The sequence below is a fragment of the Littorina saxatilis genome, linkage group LG6 (genome assembly GCF_037325665.1).
Source record: "Littorina saxatilis isolate snail1 linkage group LG6, US_GU_Lsax_2.0, whole genome shotgun sequence".
NCBI lineage: Eukaryota > Metazoa > Mollusca > Gastropoda > Littorinimorpha > Littorinidae > Littorina > Littorina saxatilis.
The window spans coordinates 26,110,929-26,129,193 of record NC_090250.1 but is presented as its reverse complement, the minus strand read 5'-3'; the positions used below and the strand labels follow the sequence as shown (position 1 = coordinate 26,129,193).

Sequence of the window (18,265 nt, the reverse complement as noted above, 5' to 3'; positions counted from 1 at the left end):
TAGACAACGACCACTTATAGTTATATAAGATAATCTAGAAAATTGTTTTACATGTACGCTGTCTACATGTACTCAAGGTCGGAGAAAAGGATTTGATGAATGTTTACATGTCTGTGGATCTGACTTCGGTTTTCTGCGTCTTCTTCCTCTGCGCCCTGTATTTGTTTTCTGTCTGTCCCTTCGTTGCCTTTAATGTCACAGTGGGAAGGGATCCACTACAGGACCAGTCTGGTGCACTTGAGGGTTTGGAGCGTTTGATTTTTGTGAGAGCTTGCCGCTGTTTAGTACCTCACGGACTGACAGGGCATCTGAAAGAAGGCAAACGTGATTGTCAAGGTCGGGGGAGATTTCAAAGATGGCAGCTGCTTGAAGGAGGTCTCTGGCTTGCAATTGCTGCAGTGGATTCACTGCATTCATTCTGTTTACGCAAGAACACATATTTTCTGCGCGCGTCGTGAATTTACGCCAGAAGTCGTCTTTTCTGCGTGCGTCGTGAAATTACGCAAGAACACGTGATTTCTGCGCGTGTCGTGAATTTAAACTCAGCAAGCTACTGCAGGAGCAGACCGTCTTTGGTTCGCTATCGATTAACGAGGCTCGTTAGCTGGCCCCGGGCAGCGGCCCACTTACTGTTATCACACCTAGGGCTCCTGGTCGAGTCTCCCCCAACAAGGCAATGATGCACGTGCGTGAAATGTCTTGTCCAAGACGTCTCTGCTTTTGTGCGTCTGTTTGTATAATATCTTTCAGGGGGAAATGTCGATTGAAAAATTTGGTTTTTTTGACTGTATGGGACGGTTCCGTTAGAGGTTAAAGTAGGGTGAAAATGGCGCCTTTTGACTGTGTGGAACATGTGTTATTGTTGATTGAATTGAGTGTGCGTAAGGAATTTTTAATTGTTGCGAGCATCCGATCTCTCTGGTAACTAGTCTCGTCAGTGTGTGTGTGTGTGTGTGTGTGTGTGTGTGTGTGTGTGTGTGTGTGTGTGTGTGTGTGTGTGTGTGTGTGTGTGTGTGTGTGCGTGTGTGTGTGTGTATGAAACAGTAATAAATTCAGCCAGTTTTGTTTTATACACCTACACACACACACACACACACACACACACACACACACACACACACACACACACACACACACACACACACACACACACACACACACACACACACACACACACACATAAATTGTTTCATTTTTCAATATGAAATATTTAGGAAAAAAACAAGCCTTCCATTTTGTTTTACTTTTTTAAGCTATATTATTGTTTCGTTAGTTGTTGGGTTACAGTTAAAATCGAGTTTGTAATTTCTTTCTTTGGGTGTTAGAGATGTTTGTTTGATTCGTCCGGAACCTGCTATATTGCTAGGATCGTGTCTCGTTGTATCGGTTTGTAGGACTTTTCTTTGTTTTTTCGCCAAATTGCCTGTGTTCGTCCTTCTTTTGATCCTTCTTTGAATTCCCTTTTATATCTTCCAGTTTTGGATAGTTTTTTTTTCTCATTTCCATTTCGCTTGCTTGCTTGTAATTTTGCCTTTGTCATTTTTTTGTTTGGTTGGATGCTTGTTTTGTTTTCGTTTGCTTTGCTTGTTACGCCTTACTGCTACTAAAATCCGTTGTTTTGTAGAACTTTGTTTGATTTTGCATTTTTGTCTGTGTGTCTGCGAGGTTTTTTTTAATTCTGTGTTGCCTGCTTGTCGGTTGGTTTTCTGTTTTTGGGGATGTATTTTTGCTGCGTGTAATTTCGGCCGTAAACTACATTTGATCAATCGTTATTAAGGCCGTCCATCAATACTAAATACTGACAAAAATGGAATGTTTGGACTACAATGATCAGTTTACACAGATCAGGTTCTTCCTTAGCTCACAAAACCCCGCATTGTCCTGCATTTATATATTTTCTTAATCCTTTTAGACAGTTAGAGAAACAAATAATTGACGGCTAGTACCAACACACGATGTTCGGAACTTACTCTGTCGGATAGAGTGAATACGCTTGCTTTTACTAGGACAAATAAATCCACACGTGTTTCCGACACACCCCTCGCTTGTGATTGGCTCGTCAATTCTTTCTCCTCGTAAAAGCAAGGGTATTCACTCTTTCACAGCCCATACAAACTCGAACGAGTTACTTTCGGAATTCGTGACATGAAAATGGGTTTTAGATTATGTCTGTTCGGACTTGCTAAGCAGTGGATCTTACTAAAGCTAGCATAAACCGTTTTGTAAAAGTAACAGTGACTGTGATGTTGCTGACTATGATCAACTCGGTGCAAGACAACTGCACCCCAAATGGGCCCGATTGCACCCCAACACCTCTGGGGTGCAATTGGGCTAATTTGTTTGGACAATACCAACCCATTCCACACCATCCCTTACAGGGCCTCAATTGGCTTATTCTTGAGACTCTAAAGAATTTTTTTTTAAAACGATGAATGATTTAGAAATGTTATTTATCATGTATAAAGCAGTAAGATAATTAAAATGATCTGCAGCGTTTACGTGAACATACACGCAAACACCTTCACTGAACATGCATGAACTTGTGACCGAGGCACACCATGTAGTCTCTCAATGTCATGTCACCATTTTGCAGTGTTTGCCTCTGATTGAAGGCAAAGCGGACTTTCCTGAGAGCATCGGACCTGATCAGAGCACGTATGTGCAATGTCCGCATTCTGATGTAGGTGTTTGCCTGTATGTTCAGGATCTGGTCCATGAATACAAACACGCTTGGGTGTGACTGAGAGAACATCGAGTTCAAATGTCTGTGGAAGGCCTCTGGACCATTGTTTGTCCGCTTTTTTTCCAAGGTTGGCACGTCAGCCCACATAGTAGGGGGCCAAGGACTTCTGGGTTGAACATAGTTCACAAGAATGTAATCAGTGAACTTTGTGCACCTACTGTCAGGCCCTATAAGGGTTATGGTTAAAAAAACAAAAACAACATGATGGGGTGTAATTGGCCACATTTTTTTCTGGGGGTACTATTGGGCAAGTTTGCGCTTGGGGTGCAATTGTACTGTAGCCGATCAACTCCGTGCCAGGGCAGACAAGGGTCATCTGTATGTGATGAATCAGAGACGGTATCCATGTCCCACCCGTGTCATCGCCGTGGGACGTAAAAGACCTCAGCCCTTCTGCCAGATGTGAATGGGATTGCGCGACATTTCTTGCTGCTAGCTTTCAATTGGGAGGAAAAGACTGGAATTTCCGAGTAATGGGATGATAACATGATGAAGCGGCATGAAGTGTCTTTCCGTGCAATGACATTTTTCTCCCTTTCTATGTCTATCCCTGCTGCCATATTTTTCCTCTACACACAAAAAACGTATACATTTACACACCAACGTCTTGCCCAGAATAGAAAGTGTTCAAGTTAAAATGGCAAAAGCAACTTATACTATCTGTACTTCAAACGAACGTTCGCAGACGCCACTCAACATTTTTTTGTTATCTACTCACACTTTGTATTAAACCTTTTCCAAGAAAAAGAAGAAAAAAAAAGAAAAACAAAAGAAAGAAAAACAAAAAACCATGATGAAGTGATTCAAGGTCAGACCTTTGTGTCCTTTCTCTGTTGTGAGCTGTGAAATTGGTTTCCAGGCTCGACAAAGAGGATCTTCTTTCTTCTTCCTCTCTTTCTTCCTTCATGGGCTGAAACTCCCACGGCTTTTACGTGTATGACCGTTTTTACCCCGCCATTCAGGCAGCCATACGCCGCTTTCGGGAGATGCATGCTTGGTAATTTCGTTTTTCTATAACCCACCGACATGGATTACAGGATCTTTCCCGTGCGCACTTGATCTTGTGCGTGCGTGTACACATGAAGGGGGATAAGTCACTAGCAGGTCTGCACATAAGTTGATCTGAGAGATCGGAATATTCTCCACCCTTAACCCACCAGGCGCGGCCGGGATTCGAACCCACGACCTTCCTCTTGGGAGGCCGATGTCTCCTCCACTAGGCCATTGCGCTCGTCGACAAAAGCGAATGACTGACGTCCAGTGCCGACCAGTACTGGCGTTAGGTAGCCTATCTATAACGACAATAGTGAAAATGACGATGATGAAAGCACTTACGCTGATAGATTTGCAAATATTGTACATAATAGGATCGCCAATTGAGATGATGCTGATGATGCTGATAATGATGATGATAGTGATGACGATGATGATTATGGCAAAATCGAAGTATTCTGAGCAGGCAAAATGTGCGCAGTTTCGTGCGATTATCGTGTGGAATTGCTGAATAACCATACCAGCAGGCAGCACTTTACAGTGTCATTAACAGGTATACGCCATACGATGCCACCCAAGCAGGTTGGGTTCCAGCGAATTTTCTTGAACGGATTTCTAGTACCGATTCTCTGATGGGGTTTGTATTATCTGTTTTATTCAGATTGATTTTTTTATTCGCTTTTTCTGAATGGAGTTTCTATGCCCTTTTATCGACAGACGTTACTTGCATGTCTCGTCTTTGAGTGTCTTAATTCTGGGAGGAGGCGGGGTAGGTTGGAGTAGAATTAATGTGCTGGTTAACGACAGAATTTCATATAATCAGGGCTTTTTTGTCTCTCGAGAAATACACTAAAACAACCCGGCGAAAGGGCGAAGTGGAAATTGCAAATTCAGAAGCAGCAAAATACTTGAGTTCTTTCAGGAACGACCTTGTCGGGGCCGTTCGGTCTTCCAATCTCACTCTCTTTCTTTCCGTCCTTCTTTCTTTCTCTTTTTCTTTCTTTCGGCTTTCCTTCGTTCTTTCTTTTATTCTTTCTTTCATCATCCAACCACTTCTCTCCCCTTTCATTCATTTCCGTTCCTAGAGTTCCTTCCCCTTTTTGTGTGTTTCCCCTCCATTTTCTTTCAAACCCTGTTCGTTCCGTGTTGCGTCTGCTTTTTGTTGTCTTTTGTGTTCTTTTCCTAATGAAGCTTCCAGAAGCGAAAATTCGTAATCGTCTTGTGTCGTCTTTGTATCGGTGAGTACAGTAATCCTTTGTTTTTTTTAAACTTTATTCTATCGTTTTTGTTCTTTTTTTTTTCGCCTTTCTTACGTCTTTTCTGCCTTTCTGTTTTTATTCCCCATTTTTCTCTCTTTTCTGCGTTGTTTGTATTCTACTCTTCTCCCCTCTTTTCTTTTCTTCTTTCTTTATTTTTTTTAATTGTTTTTATTCCAACAATCAAATTCAATGTTTTCTCTTGCCTTATACGCTTTTCTGTGAGTACAAAACAACAACCGATTTTGTAAAGAAGAACGGATGGTTTAACTCTTGACATAAAACTAAACAGTCTCAAACAAAAACAGAGCGAACGCAGCATAACAATGTCCAAAATTGGAGACAAAAAACACACAAAAACACACAAAAACAGACGGAAACAACGCAGTCAGCAAGCATCACAATATGCTAACTGGAGGAAAGCACGCGTTTCCTCTAATTAGACTTTTACTCTTGCAAGTTGCTAAGGAGGCATGGCCTTTGCTTGACAGGGCTTTACTTAATGAGCCTTTGATCGGATATCGACGTGCAGTATCAGCGGAACTCGTGTTACAAAAGAATCATTGTTAGGCCAAAAAGAAAAATATGTCTGCTTCCAGTAACCCGACCGACCCTATTTTTAAGCGCCGACCCTGAAGTTTTTTTTCGCTTTTCGCACACACACACACACACAGAAATGAAGTCAAGTATACTTTATTTAGTTTCAATATATCTAGGTGAAAAACATGTGCTAAATAATTGTAAGTAAACTAAGGAAGCGTTTAATTTTTTTTTAAACGTAAAAAGACGTTAACAAAACGTACGAAAAAGGTAAAAAAAATAAATTTAAAAAAATAAAAAAAATAAAACAAAACGACCGACCGACCCTATTTTTTTCGGCGATGTTACCGGAAACAGACATATTTTTCTTTTTGTCCTTGACGTCAACGAGTTGAAGAACTACCGTCCTGTGTCCAACCTGCCCTTCCTCTCCAAGCTTCTGGAGCGTATCATCCTGGAGCAGTTGAGCGCCCACCTGTCTCGGAACTCGCTGATGCCAGTGTACCAGTCAGCGTACTGCCCTCACCACAGCACTGAGAACCGGCACGGTTGGCCTAGTGGTAAGGCGTCCGCCCCGTGATCGGGAGGTCGTGGGTTCGAACCCCGGCCGGGTCATACCTAAGACTTTAAAATTGGCAATCTAGTGGCTGCTCCGCCTGGCGTCTGGCATTATGGGGTTAGTGCTAGGACTGGTTGGTCCGGTGTCAGAATAATGTGACTGGGTGAGACATGAAGCCTGTGCTGCGACTTCTGTCTTGTGTGTGGCGCACGTTATATGTCAAAGCAGCACCGCCCTGATATGGCCCTTCGTGGTCGGCTGGGCGTTAAGCAAACAAACAAACAAACAAACAAACAGCACCGAGACGGCGCTCCTGCGAATCACCACGGACCTCCTGAACGCAACAGATAGCGGTCTCGTCTCTGCCCTTGTGCTGCTGGACCTTTCCACGATCGACCATCAGCTACTCGTCGATCGCCTCAGTTCCACGTTCGGCATTCACGACACCGCCCTCTCTTGGTTCCGGAACTACCTCCAGAACCGCTCTCAGACTGTCACCACTGATTCGTTCTCTTCTCAGCCTGTCCCTGTCCGCTTCGGCGTCCCACAAGGGTCTGTCCTCGGCCCTGTCCTTTTCACCCTGTACACCCAACCCCTCTCCCGGGTCATCGAACGCCACGGCTTGAACTACAACTCCTTTGCCGATGACACGCAGCTCCAGAACAGCGCCAAGCCGGAGGACGTTGACCATCTCCTGGGATCCATCTCCAAATGTTTCACTGACATCAAGAACTGGATGACTGAGAACAAGTTGAAGCTGAACAGTGAGAAGACGGAGGCCCTTCTCGTTGGAACACGACAGAAGATTGCTTCCCTCACTGTGACCGACCTCCAGCTGGATGACGCGACTGTTCCATTCTCCCCTGCTGTCAAGAGCCTTGACGTCTTTCTCGACTCCACTCTCTCCATGCAGACACACATCTCATTCATCATCAAGACCTGCTTTTCCCACCTACGACGCATCGCCTCCATCCGTCGCTACCTCACCCACGACGCCTGTGTCAAGCTGGTTGTCTCCCTCATCTTTGATTGTCTGGACTACTGCAACTCCCTTCTGGCTGGCCTCCCCGCCTCATTCATTCATGGCCTACAACGAGTCCAGAACGCTGCTGCCAGGCTGACGTTGAGGAAGACGAAACGAGACCACATCACCCCCCTACTTCCCTCCTTGCACTGGCTCCCTGTCAACACCCGAATCTCCTACAAACTGTCCACTCTGGTCTACAAGTGTCTCAACGACTCTGCTCCCGAGTACCTTTAATTCTCCCTGGACCTGTACACCCAGCCCTCCGACCGTCCCCTTCGTTCTGCTGCTGACCCACTCCGCCTTCACATCCCTCGCTCGAAACTCGCATCTGCTGGTCAGCGTGCATTCCCCTCCGCGGGCCCCTCCGTCTGGAACTCCCTGCCGCTTGAGCTTCACCAGAGCCCCTCTCTTGACGCGTTCAAGAGTAGGTTGAAGACTCAGTTCTTCCCGTAGCTGGCTGCGACTTTCATGTTCGACGTGATGTGTTGTGCCCCAAAAGACATTCTTGTGCTGTGCTCTGTGAGAGGTGTTTTCTTTGTGTTTAATATTATTTTGTTTGGACCTAGCTATTAATGTGTACATTGTTGTTAAAAAGTTGTTTGTTGTATGTTTATCAGGGTTTGCTAGTTGCTAGTGTGTGATAGGGTTCGTGTCCGTCTGTAGATGTTAGTTTCTTTGTTAGTCCTGTGTTGACAACTCTTCGACAAGCGCTTAGAACTGTACCCACGGAATACGCGCTATATAAGCTTCATATTGATTGATTGATTGATTGGTTATAGGAATCGCAAGAAATGTACGGGAGTACAATCCCCTCCCCAACAGTCACGTGGGCTAACGTGACGACAAACGAGTGCATGTTTGTGCAGTGCCGTAGCACAGCTCCTAAAAGTGGTCCGGCCATAAAAAAAATAAAAAGGTACTTTTCCCGGGAAACGAAAAACGTGAACTAAGGTAGATAACTCAGATGTCTCTTCAGTGCAAAACGCGATGGCTCAGTGGATCAGTAATGCGTCTCAGTCGGTGCATACGCAGTTTGCCTTTTAGTTTTACTTTAGATTTAGATCTATAGTCTTCACTTGTGAATGTCAATTAGTGACAATTTCTCGCTTAACGCTGTCATTGTGCGATCTAAGTCACGACCCCTCCTTCCTCCTAACACAGCGCTGAAGCTTATGAAGACGATTTTTTTTTTTTTAACAAAAAACTGGTCCGGCCATGGCCGGAGTGGCCGGTAGGGCTGCTACGGCCCTGTTGTGTACGTTCGATCAAGATAAGAAAAACAATGTTCTCACCAGATACAAACACGAACAGTAAAACTATGGTTTGTTTGTACTTAAGTAAGCGAGATTCCGTATTAACTTACCATATAGCCTCATCATCAAAAACTACCGCGAACAATTATTTCAGCTTTATAATCATAGTCACAAGCGATTTATCTAATGTATATAATATACCTGTGTCTATATTGCAATGTGCGGAAAGAATCCTACACTCGTGTATCTTTTGATGCTCTTTGCCCGCTTTCTGGCTGACGGATTAATCTTTTCATCCTCATTCATTAGCTGTCACTATTTTAAAAACAGACACTTCGGAACTGGGCAGGCAGAGGGCACGTGGAAGACTTCAAAGTGAAATCTCAAGAGGAAAATAGATTAATTCCCGGGGGAATACTTGTTCAACGGTTGTCAACAAGTGATTATGGAAGTAGCTGCATTATTTTGACAGCAGATGTAATGTGAATCCACCACACCCCTTCTCCACTTCCACTATCTCTATCTTTACACCCCCGGTATAGGGGTGTGTATAGGTTTCGGTCGATGTGTTTGTGTGTTTGTGTGTTTGTGTTCGCATATAGATCTCAAGAATGAACGGACCGATCGTCACCAAACTTGGTGAACAGGTTCTATACATTCCTGAGACAGTCCTTACAAAAATTGGGACCAGTCAAACACACGGTTAGGGAGTTATTGGTGGATTAAGATTCTACAAGGACTTATAGAGTGACATATTTAATGGTCAAAGGGAAATAACCTTCTCAGTTGGTGGCAGTGAGAATGGTTATTTCCCTTTGACCAACGGGGGTGTTTTTCCTACCTCGAAGGAATTTCTTGTTCTTTTCAGTTTCTGTAGATGTTGCACTGGGCGAAAAGTGGCGTTTTGTATCTTACAAAACTACTCAAAATCCCAACAAAACTTCAAGTTTCAATGGGTTTATCACATTTTGGTGTTCACGACAACGCCAGATTTTGATTGGATTTTGTTGAAGTTATCGCTGCGAAATTGCCTGGAATTTCAGCGCGTTTTGCGACGGTCAAAACATCATGTTAAACCATGTTACAGCATGTCTGTAACATGCAAAAATGTCAAGTTTTGATGGCATTAAAGCTTTGGTTTAACGCCAAGTAACATCATGTTATCGTAGACTTAACTTGCAAAACTGCTTGTTTTGGTGGTGTTACAGCTTGCTTGTAATGTGATTAACATCATGTTATTGCTGGTTTAACATGCAAAACCCCATGTTATGTTAGTGTTAAAGATTGCTCAAATGCCTATTAACTCCATGTTATGTTGGTGTTAAAGCTTGCTCAAATGCCTATTAACACCATGTTAGTTGGTGTTAGGCTTGATTATTAATGTAAAAAAACACCATGTTATGACGTTCACATAATTGTTTTCACCTGGATGGAATTTTGTGGAAAAGAAAGCATGTTGTTTGGGAATTGTGTGCGGGTTTCATGCTTGGATATTGCACTTTGCTGACTTGTCACAGGTCAATTGACATTTAACAATATTAGTTTTCAAATGCATCATCCTTCACACATTATGTAAACATCTTTAACATTAACACTTTGGTTGTAAAATTATTGCACTTTATTCAAACAGGACAAAAACAAAAATGCTGATTCACAATGTACAATAGCAAAGGACTATTTTGAGTGGAGACAGTGTTCATCCACACTATAATTGGATAAGCTAAAATAAATTATTCAAATCGGTGAAGGCCACATGAAATGAAAACACACCATCAGTAAATTACTTCCCTTGTGATTAAGAGCGTCATACCCATAAAAGCCATGTAAGTTTTAGCCCATGTGAGTGTGTGTTGGGAGGGGGGGGGGGGGGGGGGGCAGATGCCCTGTGAAAACATTGGCCATAGATATATATGTGAATTACTTCCCTTGGGTATGAACATTTATGAATGATTAAATGGGTGAAAGAAGGCCATACAAAATAAAAATCAGCAAATAACTAAATCACTTCCCTTGTGAGTAAGAACAGTCACACCAATGTTCCAACTTTTTGCTAAAAATTCGCCTACAATGTGACCTTCAAAGTTGAAAAGGGGTAACTGAACTTCATGTTTGGATGTCATGGAGTCCAACATGTCAGTAAATTTTGAAAGCCCTAGATTCATAAACATCTGAAAACTGCTCAACGTCTTTGCATCACGGCACATTAATAAAAGTAAGAGTTAGTAAGACTGGCCTAACTGCTATGGTGAGGCAGTAATCACTCGTTGATGAATTCTTTTCTTTCTTTATTTGTTGTTTAACGTCGTTTTCAACCATTCAAGGTTATATTGCGACAGGAAAAGGGGGAGATGGGATAGAGGAAAGGGGGAAGATGGGATAGTGCCACTTGTCAATTGTTTCTTGTTCACAAAAGCACTAATCAACAAGAAGAGCAAACGCTCGATCGAGTCACTTTCGCAGTTCTGAATATTATATGAGGCATCAGATGGACAGGAAGAAATTGCTATTCACAACACAATGAGTCACGTTCACATAAAATTTGAGCCCGGTCACTTTTATAGTTTCCGAGAAAAGCCCAACGTTAAGTTGTGTGTTGCCGAACAGAAAAGGCTAGTTATCTCCCTTGTTTTTCTGATAACGTTCGTAAAAGGCTACAGATGTAAATACTTTGATGTAAAGAATAATCCTACAAAGTTTCAATCACATCCGATGAACTTTGTCAAAGATATAAAATGTCTAATTTTTCCTTTGACGCTGACCTGTGACCTTGAAAAAGGTCAAAGGTCAACGAAACCATCGTTAAAGTGTAGAGGTCATTGGAGGTCACGACTAAACAAAATATGAGCCCGATCGCTTTGATAGTTTTCGAGAAAAGTCCAACGTTAAGGTGGTGTCTACGGACGGCCGGCCGGACGGCCGGCCGGCCGGACAGACTAACACTGACCGATTACATAGAGTCACATTTTCTCAAGTGACTCAAAAAACTGCTCCAGGGGCTTGCAACGTAGTACAATATATGACCTTACTGGGAGAATGCAAGTTTCCAGTACAAAGGACTTAACATTTCTTACATACTGCTTGACTAAAATCTTTACAAACATTGACTATATTCTATACAAGAAACACTGCTTAATATGTAGGTAAATGCACAACAGGTTGTGAACAGAAAATCCAAAAACGTAAGGTCTTAAAAGCGGGGAAGTTTGAAGAGGGGGGGACCTAAAATGTGGCGATCATAACAACCGGCATGGGTGGCCGAGTGGTAACGCACTTGCGCTCGGAATCGAGAGGTTGCGTGTTCGACCCTGGGTCAGGCCGCTATTTATTTCTCCCCCCTTTCCTAACCTAGGTGGTGGGTTCAAGTGCTAGTCTTTCGGATGAGACGAAAAACCGAGGTCCCTTCGTGTACACTACATTGGGGGTGCACGTTAAAGATCCCACGATTGACAAAACGGTCTTTCCTGGCAAAATTGTATTCTTTCTTTATTTGGTGTTTAACGTCGTTTTCAACCACGAAGGTTATATCGCGACGGGCAAAATTGTATAGGCATAGCTAAAAATGTCCACCAAATACCCGTGTGACTTGGAATAATAGGCCGTGAAAAGTAGGATATGCGCCGAAATAGCTGCGATCTGCTGGCCGATGTGAATGCGTGATGTATTGTGTAAAAAAATTCCATCTCACACGACATAAATAAATCCCTGCGCCTTGAATATGTGCGCGATATAAATTGCATAAAAAAAAAATCAAAACAAAATCCCTGCGCTTAGAACTGTACCCACGGAATACGCGTGATATAACTATAAGCCTCATATTGATTGATTGATTGATAATTTATCTAACAAAGTTCAGGTATGGATATATATATATATATCTGTACACACAGTCACTATGTACATTGCATCTGTTCTCATTCGGCACATATCCGCATCCTGCCTAGACGGTTAGCTTCAGTCGCTTCCTGTAACGTTGATCTAACGCCAGCATTCTAGCCTGTTGATACATAGTTTCTAGAATTCTGAGTGACCTGCTGCAGCACAGCTGGTCTCGGCTTAAAAAATCTTGGTCAACAAAGATGGGGTACAAAGTGTTATAAAATAAAGCGTCCTTCCAAAGTCGATGACAGGTCCCCAGAGTATTCACAAAATTATATGGTACTGGAAGCCTTGCATGGCGACGAAAAAGATGTCCACGCCTACATGAAGAAGTATCCTTCACGGCTTCAGCGGAAACAGTCGGCTGGGGATGAGGACTAATGGTGAACCTATGTAAAAAATATAGACAAGAACAAAAATATGTCAATGGGAAAACAAAGAAAGAAGTAGAGAAGGACCTCCCCACCTTAACACAGTGAAAATGAAAAACACATGTGAATGTACTTATTTTTTAAACCCCCCCCCCCCTCCAATTAAGACCAATTATCCAAGATATTTTTCAGTCCTCAAAGGAGAATTTCACTGTTCTCATGGAACCCTCAAGAAAACTGAGCTGTGCTAATATATTATATAACTGCAAACATCCCTCAAATTCAATATTGCAAGCCACTATACATTCCTCATAAAGGCACATTCCTTCATGCTCACGTGTGAAAACTAACATAAGTTTACAAGTGTGTATCTATTTATAATAATAATAATAATAATAATAACGGGCATTTATAAAGCGCCTTATCAGAAGTTCAAAGCGCGTGACAACAATACATGTATAAAAAATTCATACAATCACTGTCAGATTCAAACAACACATCATGCACATCTCACATCCCCAGACTCTATGCTAAGGCCAACAAAACAAAATAGTCTGTTTACGGTATCCCAACCGACCCCACCTGTATCTGTTCCTTGCTGTTCTCCAAGAGACACCATGGTGCAGCAAGCTGAAGGGTGTCCTGTCGTATTTCCTCGAAGTTGTAGTAGGCAACCAGGTCAGGAGCAGGAGGTGGGGGGCGACTGACCTGCAGCAGAATTCAAATCAATTAGTCAAGTCACTATGACATATCTTTATTGTTATCGCCACACCAACCCTAAATTTTTCCTTCCATACTGTACAGGGTCCCCACTGCTTTTTAGAAACAAAATTCCATGACTTTTTCATGAGCCTCAATAACATTTTCCATGACTAGATCCACAGGTCGCCATTTCCGAACACGCAAACTTTTTACGTCTTGTCACTGCCAGTTTTGACACTGGCTTGCTTTGCACTGAATTTGAGTCAGTTTCTACGCAGTGTCTCTTCGACAAGCAAGTCAAGCATTTGCTAGGCAGTCAGATTATCGGTAATGTTTGCTGGTCCTGTCATTTCACTAAACTGGACCAGCCACTGTTTGTATCCATCTGCACTTTCGTAAATTCTGTTTCGTAACCGTCACTGTGACTTGACGAACTGTCATTTTTTTCACCGCGATACACAGTTCATTGCGAAGATCTTCCTCGGTAATTCGTTCCAATTCCGCATACTTTTTGTTGTCAAGAAACAACTGAAAGAAAGTTTCAAACTCATCATCCTCCATCTTGCTTGTCGAAGCGCTAAAGTACTTTATCGATGCAAAAACAAAAAACTTCGACGAAACCGACTCAAATGCAGCGCAGACGACACGACGAGATAACGGAAGGAAGTGAGCCTCGCTTTGGCTCAAGTGCCGTTAAAAATACCGTTATTCTCGTATGCAAATATGAACGAGAAGTTGGTCATACGAACAAGCCTTGTGCTGGAGACGCAAATCGCAGGGGGGGGGGTGGTGGAATGGCTGGGCAACGAAAATCGCCGCTGGCGTGCTAAAGGTTAATTTTTCTTTCTTTTTTATTTTTTTTAAATTCCATGACTTTCCATGACTTGAATTGAAATTCCATGACTTTCCAGGCCTGGAAAATTAAAAATCAAATTCCATGGCTTTCCAGGTTTTCCATGACCTGTACGAACCCTGCTGTATTTGTTATCCTGAGAGAGAAAAATCCATGTTGCAGACTCAACTGGAAAAATTCCCTTCTCCATCATCTAGTGGACAGAGCTCACATGATTACAAACAAATCTTTTTTTAAAGTCACATACTTTGTGCGACAGTGTTAGTTTACTGCAACTGTAATTTATAAATAGCAAATTAATAAATATCACTTATCACTATCAGATAATCAGCTAAATGCCTGGCAGATGACCCTCATTCAAAGTGAGTCGTGGCTAAACCATGAAACTAGAAAAACAGGTTATACAGTGGAACACCCCTTTTAAGACCTACAATAATCTGAGAAAATTCAGTCTTAAAAAGGAGGGAGTCTTAAAAGGGGGGTAATTTTACAGAGGTTGTGAACAGAAAGTCTGAGAAAATTCAGTCTTAAAAAGGAGGGAGTCTTAAAAGGGGGGTAATTTTACAGAGGTTGTGAACAGAAAGTCTGAGAAAATTCAGTCTTAAAAAGGAGGGAGTCTTAAAAGGGGGGTAATTTTACAGAGGTTGTGAACAGAAAGTCTGAGAAAATTCAGTCTTAAAAAGGAGGGAGTCTTAAAAGGGGGGTAATTTTACAGAGGTTGTGAACAGAAAGTCTGAGAAAACAAGGTCTTTAAAAGGAGGGAGTCTTAAATTGGGGGGTCTTAACAGGGGGGTTCCACTGTACCACAATATAAATCTCACACTGACAGCGGACAAAAACTGAGAAAACACCCAGTATACATCGGTACTCACAAAAGAGTTACAAGTAGCATCTCTAGGAGCCGAAATCCCAAGCCCTTGATATCTGCACGTTTAGCATCTTGTACCTGGAATAGTATGAAGATAACATGTCATTGTCACCGTCAGTAAATCACTTTATCAAAATTATCAATATCATATGATTACTTACTAAAATAACTTTATGAAGTGATCTAGCACTGTCAATGGCAATAGTATCATGACAGTTTGACAGTGAGATTACGATTAATCATCCTCATTAACAAATAACATAGATCAGTTCTAATGTAGTACCTGTTTGTAGTGAACTCACCAGCAGGAGTATTGCATGTATTAATTGCGCATTACTGAATCCATGCACCCACATAGTCTCTTACTAATTTGCAAAACCATAATGACTTCAAACCTCTGATGAATTACATAACTCATTTATGAAGAGTAGTTAATACTAATAGTTGTAGTACAAACCCAAGTTTGTGTGCGTGTTTGTATGTGTGGGTGGGGGTGTCGAAGGGGGGGGGGGGGGGGGGGGGGACGGGGACGGTTACCGATGGTTCACCCACAAAAATGTACACTTACTAAGTAACACTTAAGTAACTATTTTCAAAGCTTCTTGCTTACCTTGGAATAGTGTCAAGCAGCTTATGTTGTGTCTAGATCAGCCATCAGATCTTCACACTCAGCGGGGTCAGCCTGCACATGCTGCAAACTGGACATGCCTGCAATTCTTGAGTAACCAATCTGTTGTTGCGGAGACAACGGAACCATGCTCAAGTCAGGTCCAACTGAAATAAAAGCATATTGTTAGCTGATAAATGATTTGGTCAAGCAAAACCATGCGGTATTTTTTTAATAAAATATTTAAATTTAGGCAAGCGATTCACAGAGCGCAGCGCGGCAATTCACAGAGCGCGGCACGTTGTGCAGCGCAGCGATTCCCAGAGCGCGGCTATTGCTCTCACCAGCGCAGATTGTTGATGCGCTTTATTTTTGTACATGTATGCATGATTATCAGCAACATTTTACAGTCTTTCTTTGAAAGCAACTTCAGGGCTGCAAGACTACAAAATTGCACTTTATATATATATATATATATATACGCGTTCAAATCAACTGGAAAAAAACCCACGCTGAAAAAATGATCTGCGCATGCGCGAATTCCAAAATGGCTGCTGAAGTGTTAAACTGGTGTGACACCGATTAACAGTTCCGCGGCACTGTACTCGGATAATTGTTTAAAAACGTCATCCCAGTTTAAAAACTCAGCTCCTTTCCATATATAGTAGAAGCCATTGCAATGACATGTAGTGATATGAGTATGAGTATGACTGCCAAGTATTCAAGGTCGGTGTCACAAACTGAAAACTCTGCCTGAACAATCCTTCTCATTGCGGTCAATGCGCATGCGCTAACATGGGGAGATTAATCAGGTCGTGAACAACCTAACCCTTAGCCTTACCCTAACCCATGGTTCGATCGGTCAAAGGGTCGCATTTTTGTAAGTCCAAGATTGGCGCATGCGCATTGACCGCAATGAGAAGGATTGTTCAGCAGAGGTAGGCACGTTTTTACATCGACGCGGCGATATACTGGTGAATTCAGTTGAAAGAGTGAGAGAGAGAGAATGGCTCAGCTCTGTTTTTCGTTTTATTGACAGTTTTATTTCTCAAATAGATCAGATAGATGTAGCTGTTGTAAACTTTGCGATTGTGAAGGAAATGTATCGGCAGAATACATCGCGCGTCGTGAATCGCAGCGTTCCTCGTAGTGCAGCGCGTTGTAAATCGCAACGCTGCACAACGCGACGCGCGCTGTGAATCCACTTCGTTAAATTTATGTATACCTCGCTGATGCAAAAATAATGTACTTATTAACTATTAGCATTTAGCTGGTCATTCAAACCATAGCTTGTTTAAAGCTAGTAGTAGCAGTAGTATTTAGTACTAGTAGTAATGATTTAGTAAAATACTACTATAGTAGAACTCGAACTCCTATTGCTAGTAAATTACTAATTAGTGCACACAAGAACAACAATGGCAGTTGGCAATGGCACTGGCAGAATACGATCAAATATCATTATTAGTCTCACCATGGGTTGACGTCCCATCAAAATGAATCACTGAATGAATTAGGGACTGAATCAAACTTCAGAGACATCATTGCAATTTTTCACAAAGACTGATTTTCAGCAAACAGCCATGTTTACCTGTACAAATGTATCAGTGCTATCACTATGACTATGAGTATGACAGTGTGGTAACTGGTAAGCTTAGTATTTGGTTCGAGCACAGGCGAAAGGTATCGTCCACTGGACCACCAGACTACTTTCATACTCAATACCAAACACTGTACATAAGGAAGTTGTGGTCCAGTGATTGAGTGAATACTTTCCGCCTGTGGTTCGAGACAGAGACAAAGTTGAAACTTAATTCGAGAAGCCAAACGGCTGACGAATACTTACGTATTTTGAGCAAACCCCACACACGTCGACCTCAAGTTGATGTCTGCTGGAGTACGTAGTCATAAAAACGTCCATAAAGCTTGGTTTTGAAACGTTTCTTTGCACGAGTTAGATTTATCCGCCATTTGTGATAACAGTTTACTGTACATGGCGCATGCGCGGTCTGCGCGACGTTACCAAACTATCGCCGGCACAGGCCACTGGCACTGATCTAAAAAGAGAGACTGACAAGTACAGGCACCTTATGGTGACTGATAACCCGACAGGCACAACCATGCTGTTGTTGTACGTTGTTGTGTTTTGTAGTTGTTATATTTAGTCAAGTTTTGACTAAATATTTTAACATCGAGGGGGAATCGAAACGAGGGTCGTGGTGTATGTGCGTGTGCGCGTGTGTGTGTCTGTGTGTGTGTAGAGCGATTCAGACTAAACTACTGTACCGATCTTTATGAAATTTGACATGAGAGTTCCTGGGTATGAAATCCCCGAACGGTTTTTTTCATTTTTTGGATAAATGTCTTTGATGACGTCATATCCGGCTTTTCGTGAAAGTTGAGGCGGCACTGTCACGCCCTCATTTTTCAACCAAATTGGTTGAAATTTTGGTCAAGTAATCTTCGACGAAGCCCGGACTTCGGTATTGCATTTCAGCTTGGTGGCTTAAAAATTAATTAATGACTTTGGTCATTAAAAATCTGAAAATTGTAAAAAAAAAAAATTTTTATAAAACGATCCAAATTTACGTTTATCTTATTCTCCATCATTTGCTGATTC

General features: G+C 42.2%; 1 protein-coding gene across 3 annotated transcripts in view; it reads right to left on the bottom strand.

The window, feature by feature from the left end:
- LOC138968852 (uncharacterized) overlaps positions 1 to 17,679 on the bottom strand; it is a 147,025-nt gene extending 129,346 nt beyond the window's left edge. For 2 of the 3 annotated variants that reach the window (XR_011456301.1, XM_070341514.1), the window contains exons 1-2: positions 17,492 to 17,679; positions 15,652 to 15,815 (exon numbers count right to left, since the gene is read on the bottom strand). The gene's annotated coding sequence lies outside the window, so the exon portion shown is untranslated. Of the gene's footprint in view, positions 1 to 9,966; positions 12,637 to 13,200; positions 13,327 to 15,045; positions 15,120 to 15,651; positions 15,816 to 17,491 lie in introns of those variants that run through there. The other variant, XR_011456302.1, reaches the window with a different exon arrangement.
- Positions 17,680 to 18,265: the final 586 nt, after the last annotated feature.